Genomic DNA, 9,226 nt, shown 5'->3' on the forward strand with positions numbered 1-9,226 from the left:
CCCGAAGAAGAGAAAAAAGTTAAAGTTCAATTCTAATTTTCTTCAATTCATGTGAATTTATTTAAATTCACGAGTATATTTTATATTTTTAATTAATCATGGCTGCAGCGATAGTTGCACTGCAGCAAAGAGCGAACCATAACATATAGGACCGAAGTTTTAAGAATGTTTTTCGAAAAACGGCCTAGGGAGGAAAGTTGGGGCTCGTGTTTTCCCTCCTTAGAAAATCCCCCACAGGAAATCCATGCCCCGCCAAAACCCCCTCCCCATGAAAATTTCCCCCTTACATATAGTACAGCATTACAGAGAAAGCACAGAACATATAGCTCAAAATATTGATTAGGTGTTCTAAGAAGTATCTGATAACCCCATACCTCCTACTTTTTGTTTTTGGTTAAATCTTGAAAATCTCCAATATATTTTTCTGTCGTCCAATTTATTTCCGCATAGCGTATTAAAAACTCCTTATCGTAACTTGGAACTCCTAGAAATGCATCTTTTCTATTTTGACCATCCCCCCATAAATCCCATTATTTTGACAAATTTGTATAATCTTTCTTTAGGTTTCTGAACTAGGGGGACTGATTTGCCCCCCCCCCCCCCAACCCCTTATAGGTAAATATAGCCAAGAAACTAACACAACTTTTGGATGATGTATTGGCCGCTGTTTGCCTTGAACCTTCAATTATATTTTTTTTTTGCAATTTTTTTTCTTTTTAATCATCTATTTTTTTTAGTTACTTTTCCCTTTTAATTTTTTTTATTTTCGTGCAACGGTATTTTTAGAGAGCCGACGTTTAACCCCACCCCTTCCGGAAAATACCTCCTCCCCCACGACTGGTTGGTCTCGCTTTTGAATTTTAAGAAAAATCCTAGAACTCTCAATTTCTGACATAATTGGTACACTCAAAAGTTTCTGCAGCCACGAGGTGGATGTGCAGATTAGGAAGGAGCAGTCCCCTTTCGATACAAAATGAATTCTGCTAATTTTGGGGTTTAAGGGTACTCTTTACTTTGATAATAACAGCTTAGAGCAGAAATATTCCCAGAAATCAAGAGGGATGAAATATGAATTTCACATCTCCCTCTCTCCTTCCATTGTTAGCTGAAATATTTTTATGGGCTAAACAAATTTTATTGTCTTACGTAAAATTTCTTGTTGTTTTGCAATTCTTAACATTTGTATATAAGGGCTTTAAACCTCTACAATCGGGTTCTCTGATTGTTTTTTTCGTTAGGTAGAGAAGGAGACACCTTAACGGGTGAATTTTAATGCATCCCTTCTAAGATTTTAAAGGGCATTTTAAAGTTTTTTGTGACCCCGCAAACAAAAGTCCTGGTTGTGTTCAGAAGTTCTCTTCTGAAATTTCTAAGAGAAAAGAAAAAGAATACAGTTCAATTCTAGATTTTTCCAAAGAAGAGAATAAAGATCCACTACAGTTCTGAATTTTCTCAAAGAAGAAAAAAAAAAATTAAGTTGTGTTCTGAATTTTTCCGTAAAAGATAGAAGAGTTATTTATCGATCCTGAAATTTTCTCTAAGAAGAGAAAAAGTTCACTCTTTATTTCTTAGTTTCCTAAAAGAAATGAAGAAAATATCAAGCTCTCTTCTGAATTTTTCCCCAAGAAGAGAAAAAAGTTACAGTTCAATTCTAATTTTTTTTGATTCACGTGAATTTATTTAAATTCACGAGTATATTTTATATTTTTATATTAATCATGGCTGCAGCGATAGCTGCACTACAGCAAAGAGCGAACCGTAGCCTACAGGAACCAAAGTCTTAAGAATATTTTTAGAAAAACGGTCTAGGGAGGAAAATTGGGGCTTGTGCTTTCCCTCCTTAGAAACTCCCCCCCCCGGAATTCCATACCCCACCAAAACCCCCTCCCCAGGAAAATTTCACCGTTACATATAGTACAGGATCACGGAGAAAGCACAGAACATATAGCTCAAAATATTGATTAGATGTCCTAAGAGGTATCTGATAACCCCATGCCCCCCACTTTTTGTTTTTGGTTGAATCTTGAAAATCGCCAATATATTTTTCTGTCGTCCAATTCATTTCCACATAGCGTATTAAAAACTCCTTATCATAACTTGGAACTCCTAAAATGCATCTTTTCTATTTTAACCTTCCCCCCATAAATCCCATTATTCTTATAAACTTGTATAATCTTTCTATAGGCTTCTGAACTAGGGGGACTGATTTCTCCCCCCCCCCCTTTTTCCTCTATAGGTAAATATAGCCAAGAAACTGACGCACCTTTTTGCTGTTGTATTGGCTAAACAAATTTTACTGTCTTACGTGAATTCCTCGTTGTTTTACAATTCCATTCCATATAAGGGCTTTAAACCTCTACAATCGGGTTCCCTGATTGTTTTGTAGTTAGGTAGAGAAGGAGACGCCTTAACGGGTGAATTTTAATGCATCCCTTCTAAGGTTTTAAAGGGCATTTTAAAGTTTTTTTTTGTAACCCCGCAACCAAAAGTCCTGGTTTTGGCACTGGGGATTTTATATATCAATCTCTACCCCCTCGTCTCTTCCTTAGAACTAATTTTGAAATGTGATAATGTGATAAAAAATACTAATAATTAAAATGTGAATCGTGCAGTGAAGAGGCTACTTTACACACGAAAATTCCACCAGCACCGAAAAAGACATAAAAAATATCTCAACAAGCACCTCAGTCCTGGTTGTGGCCCTGGGGATTATATATATCAATCTCTACCCCCTCGTCTCTTCCTTAGAACTAATTTTGTCTTTATTTGAAGACTCAATGAGACTTGGGATATCTCTGCATTGAAATAATCCCTCTGAGGCATCTCCCTCCCCCCGTCACTACAAAATAAACAGAGAACCCCAGTTTAGAGGGTTAAAGACATTTCTATTCCTCTCTTATAAGTCGAAATTTACTGGAAACCAGCCAGCAGCAGGGGATATTTTCCTTGGAGGGCAGTATTTTCCGGGAGTTGTTTTTTGAGGGGAGGAGAATTTTTATCTTTTTTTCTGGGGGGGGGGGACGCTTAGACTGTTCATTTTATTTTTTACTGCTGTGACCAACTTAATCTCACCCCATGAATATACCCCTCCCCCAATGTCAAATTCTTAGCCAGTGTCTTCTTTCTGGTGCCAAGACTTACAACTTATCGCAAATATGATGTTCGAAACAGAGTTCAGTTCTGGATTGCGTTCAGCTTTCATTTTAAAATTTGAATCGTGGAGTGAAGAGGTTACTTTGCACACCAAAATTCCACCAGCACCGAAAAAGACATCAAAAACATCTCGCCAATCAGATTTACAGCCAGAAGAAAAACAGACTGATAAAAAGCAAAAAAGAACCAATTTCACTACAGAAAGAGAAGCCAAAAGACAAAAGTTCAGAACAGGGACAATAAAATTTAACAAGTAGTAATTGGTGCAATAAACAGTGGTATGACTCATGACCAAAGACAGTAGCTTTTTTCTAAAGTTAGTTTGAACATTCTGTCACAAAAAGTTCTTACAAAATATGAAACGGACATAGTAAGTAAGTAAGTAAGTAAGTATTTATTCGTGAGTAAACCAAACAAGGTATTTCACTCTATATACTAAACTAAAACTACAAACACAAAGAAAACACAAGAAACACTAATCCAGATTCTTTAAAATCTGGGTATGAACTGTTACTTTTTTCTTTTGTTTTAGAAACTTCAGAAGAACACTTGAACTTTTCTTCACTTCTTCGAGAAAACAAAGAATTAAAAGTGGAACTGCTTCTCTTCTTGGGGGAAAATTCAGAAGAGAACTTAAGTTTTTCTTCACTTCATTAAGAAAACTTAGAATTAAAATGGAACTTTTTTATATTCTTGGGGCACTTGGAAAAAACACTTCATCAATATTTACTGAACAATGGCAAGATTGAGCGCATAATGGCTATTAAGGCAGGTGATAAAAACGACATGTTTGGCTCACTGGAGACTTGTGTTATAGTTGATGGTGGCTGGTGCCAAAGAAACTATGGCAATAGGTTCTCTGCGTCGTCTGGTTGCGGAGTTGTATTCAAAAAGGCTTCTACATGGTGGGAATAAAAATAAATACTGTTGCATCTGTATGAAGTATCTCAGGAATGAAAACACTTTGCTTCCCGACCATACGTGTTTTATGAACTGGGAGGTACCAAGCACTGGTATCATGGAAAACGTCCAGAATGCTGCAAAATGGCAGGACGAATTGTTGAATTTAGCGAAGAAGGTGCCCCAAGCAATATTTTCCTTTGTCGTGTATTCAGCCTTTGATACTTTAGCTAGAAGAGCTCGATTTCTCATCGGAAGCAATACTAGTAACCTTGCAGAGTATTTAATGGTCACAGTTACTAAGCTTATCGGGGGGAAAACATAATGGTGGCAAAAAAGAGCCCGATATACAACGCGTGTTACCGCTGCGGGCATAAAATATTCTACGGGACATTCTGCCCGGTTGGATATATTTCGCAGAAGTTTTGGATCTACACCAAGCCACTTGTTGAAATGACAAGCAGAGAAGCAGGTCAGAAGTGCCATAAACAAGAAGACGCAGAAAGCTAGATGACGTTGTCTGTTAGTAAAACAATCTACGAAGCAAGTTTCGTAACCCAACAAAAACTACGGCCCAAACGCAGGTTTTCCAAATTTAGATCAAGATTTTCTTGAAAACGCGAACAGTGATTTTTTTGAACCGTGTTAAGTGTACTGACTTTGAAACTTGTCAAATAGAAAAAGCAACGCGACTTCAAAGAAATTTGTATTTACAACAGATGGCTAGAATACAAAAAAAAGATAACTGCGGCAGTAAAAATAGGAATAATTTGTAGATAAACACTGTTGCACCGTTAGTGCGCCAACTTCTCTACCCCAAAAACCGCCAGAATAAAGCAATGGAACATGGGCAAAAGTACAAACAAATCGCTATATCGGCTTTTGAATAAAAGATCGACTACAAAGTACATCCATCAGGACTTTTTGTTCATATTAAACATGGATATTTTACAACCAGTCCTGATGGAATTACTATACAGTTCGTTACCACGAACTGTTTGATAGCCAGTTTTTTGTCTGGTGATACGGTGGTCCTGGAAGTAATTCCAAAAAAAATATTTGTCTTGAAAACAAAAATAATGGCACATTACTTCTTAAAAGGTCACATAATTTTTTTATACCAAATATAAGCGTAATTAAAGTGTTTTAACATAGATTCTGGCTATTTTAATATTTTTTTCGGCAAAGGCGATCCATTTAAAGACAAAATCACTCGTGACAAAGACGTGCGGGTACAATTTATATTATGTCAAAATTAAATGCATTCCTTTTATTGTGAAAACAATTGTGTTTTGAGCTTTTTTTAAATAGTATTTTTTTAGTAGGTAATCTGATTCCTAATGGACAGGTAAACTGAATATTCCCTTAGATAGTTGCAACATTGTGCTATCAATACCGTCCCAATATTTTATGCATCTTTAGCTTTCAGGTAAGTTTCTTTTAGTATAAAAATACAGTTTTCTTTAATAAATCTTTGCCTTTGCGTTATTATAGGGATCATTTTTCAGTCTTCATTGTCGCTTTCACTTGATTTGGGAAAACTGGCTCAAACTTTGCCCCCCCCCCCCACCCAGTATTTTGACAGAATTACACCATTGATCGAGTATCAAATAAAATTGCTTGCATTACTTCTAAACAATGAATTATCTGGGTTTTTTTTGGGGGGGGGGCAGGTATAAATAACACCTAACAAAGATTTGTTTATAAAATTTTTTGTTTTGTTTTAACGTGTCTGACAAAAAATTGTAGGGGGTTTAAACCTTCTCTGAATATGGCCTTGCTTCTACAAACATATATTTGAAGTAGTATAGGCATAATAGTTCCAAGCACATCCCTAGAAACTACTTTTTTTTTCAGAGAAGATAAACTACGACTCAACACTACAACATATTTTGAGTCGTATGTTTCAGACGAAAAACTTCCAAAATGCACTTAGAAAATATTAACAGAGGTAATACTGATAAGATAATCCATGACACAACACTACAAAATATCCCAAATCAAGGGTTTCAAACGAAAAAGCTTCCGAAATGCACTTTGAAAGCATCAAGAGAGGTAATAAAGATAAGAAAAACCACGCAAAACACTATAAAAATATCCTAAGACATACGTTCCAAACAAAAAAACCTCTAAAATGCACTTTGAAAGCATCAAGAGAATAACACTGACAAGGTAAACCATGACACAACACTAATGAAAAAAAAACCTAAGTCCTACGTTCCAAACGAAAAAATTTCCAAAATACACTTTGAAACATCAACAGAGGTAACACAGACAAGATTAATCATGACAAAACACTATAAAAAACATTCTGAGTCATACGTTTCAAACGGAGAAACTTCCAAAATGCACTTTTGAAACATCAAGAGAGGTAACACTGACCCGATAAACCACGTCACAATACTAAACATATCTGGAGTCATACGTTCCAAACGAGAAACTCCTAAATGCACTTTCAAAATACTAACAGAGTAACACAGACAAGAAATGTAACGACGAAACACTGTAAAAAGATCCTGATCCATGCGTTTTAAACGAGAAAACTTCCAAAATGCACTTTGAAACATCAAATGAGGTAATAGCAGTAAGATAAACCATGATAAAACACTACAAAACATTCTGAGTCATATGTTTCAAACGAAAAAACTTTCAAAATGCACTTTAAAAGCACCAAGAGAGGAAACACAGATAAGATAAACCACAACAAAACACTTCAAGAAACATTCTGAGTCATATGTTTCAAATGAAAAAAAAACCCTCCAAAATGCACTTTGGAACATCAAGTGAGGTGACACAGACAAAATAAATCATGACACAGGTCTACAAAAATATCTTGAGTCATACGTTTTAGACGAGAAATCTTCCAAAATGCACTTTGTAAACATTAACAGATGTAGCAATGACAAGACAAACCAGGACCCCAGGACCTGAGTCATACGTTTCAGACAAAAAACTTCCGAGCTGCACTTTGAAACATCAATTGAGGCAATAGAGACAAGATAAATCGTGACACAACGCTACAAAAAAATATCTTGAGTCATATGTTTCAAAGAAGAAACTTCCAAAATACGCTTTGAAAATAGTAGCAGAGGTAACACAGACAAGATATACCACCAGACATCACTAAAAAAATATCTTGAGTCATACGTTTCAAACGAGAAAACTTCCAAATGCACATTGAAAACATTAATAGAGGTGGCACTGACAAAATAAAGCAGGATACAACATAACCAAAAAAAAATCTCGAGTCATATGTTTCAAGCGAAAAAACTTCCATAATACACTTTGAAGGCATCAAGAGAAGTATCACCGACAAGATAAAGCGTGAGAGTACACTATAAAATCGTTCTGAGTCATATGTTTGATGCGAAAAAACTTCCTAAAATGCTCATTGAAATATCAACAGAGGCAACACTGACAAGATAAAGCGTGACACAACACTAAAAAACTATTCCAAGTCGATAACAAGTCGATTATCCATATATTCCAAGTCATACGGAAAACGGACAAACGGAAAAACTTCCAAAATGCAATTTGCAAGTACCAAAAGAGGTAACACTGACAAGATAAACCACGACATAACACTACAAAAATATCACAAGTCAACTGTTTCAAGCGAGAAAACTTCCAAAATGAATTTTGAATCATCAACAGAGGTAAAACTGAAAAGGTAAATCACGACACAACTCTATAAAAATATCCTACGTCATATGTTTCAAACGAGAAAACTACCAAATACACGTTGAAACATCATTGGAGGTAAAACTGATACGATAAACCACGACACAACACTGTAAAACATCCTAAGTCATACGTTTCAAACGAGAAAACTTTAAAAATGCACTTCGAAAACATCAAGAGAGGTAACACAGACAATTCAGAATTGAACAAATTTTTTTTCTCTTCTTTAAGAAAATTCAGAAGAGAACTTGAAGATTTCTTCACTTCTATCAGAAACCTCAGAATTAAAGTGGAGCTTTTTATCTTCATGGCAATTTTTCAGAATCAAAGTATAACATTGTCTATCTTCTATGGAAAAAAATTATTTCTCGTCTTTGAGAAAATTCAGAACTGAAGTGGAACCTCTTTTTATCATCATTAAAAAATTAGAATTGATCTGTAACTTATTTCTCTTCTTTGAGAAAATTCAGAAGAAACCTTACACATTTCTTCACTTCATTGGAAAAATTAGAATTGAACTGTAACTTTTTTCTCTTTTTTGGGAAAAATTCAGAAGAGAACTTGAGGTTTTCTTTATTTCTTTGAGAAAACTCAGAATTAAAGTGGGAAATTTGCCTCTTCTTCGAGAAAAGTTCAGAATCAATGCAAAAATTTTTATATCTTCTACGGAAAAATTCAGAGCAGAACTTGAAATTTTTCTCTTCTTTGAGAAAATTCAGAACTTTAGTGGAACTTTATTCTCTTCTATGGAAAAATCTTGATGTGAACTGTAACTTTTTTTTATTAGATAATTCAGAAGAACATTTGAACTTTTCTTCACTTCTTCAAGAAAACAAAAAATTAAAAGTGGAACTGCTTCTCTTCTTGGGGGAAAATTCAGAAGAGAACTTAAATTTTTTTCACTTCATTAAGAAAACTTAGAATTAAAATGGAACTTTCTTATATTGTTGGGGCAAAATTCAGAATCGATTTATGCCTTTTTCTATCTTCAATGGAAAAATTCAGAAGATAACTAGAAGTAGAACTTTCTATCTCTTTATTACGCAGAAGTAAAGTGGAACTTTTTTCTCTTCTTGGGGGAAAAATTCAGAATCGATGTATAATTTTTCTTCCTTCTACGAAAAATTTCAGAACAGACCTTAAAATTTTGTTCTCTTCTTTTAGAAAATTCAGAACTGAAGTAGAACTTTTTTCCCTTTTTTCGAAAAATTCAGTTTCGAAATTTAGCTTTTTCTCTCTTTTTTGAGAAAATTCAGAATTAAAGTGGAACTTTTTCTCTTCTTTAGGAAAAATTCAGAAGAGAACTAAAACTTTCATCAATTCTTTAAGAAAACTCAGAATTAAAGTGGAACTATTTCTTTTCTTTGGGAAAACTTCAGAATCGAATTAAAACTTTTTCTATCTTCTATTAAAAATTCAGAACAGAACTTGAAATTTTTTTCTCTTCTTTGAGAAACTTTAGAACTGAAGTGGAACTTTTTCTCTTTTTCGA

Source organism: Artemia sp. Qi Xiang Cuo, chromosome 16 (assembly GCF_049724085.1).
Source record: "Artemia sp. Qi Xiang Cuo chromosome 16, ASM4972408v1, whole genome shotgun sequence".
In the NCBI taxonomy this organism is placed as follows: Eukaryota; Metazoa; Arthropoda; class Branchiopoda; order Anostraca; family Artemiidae; genus Artemia; species Artemia sp. Qi Xiang Cuo.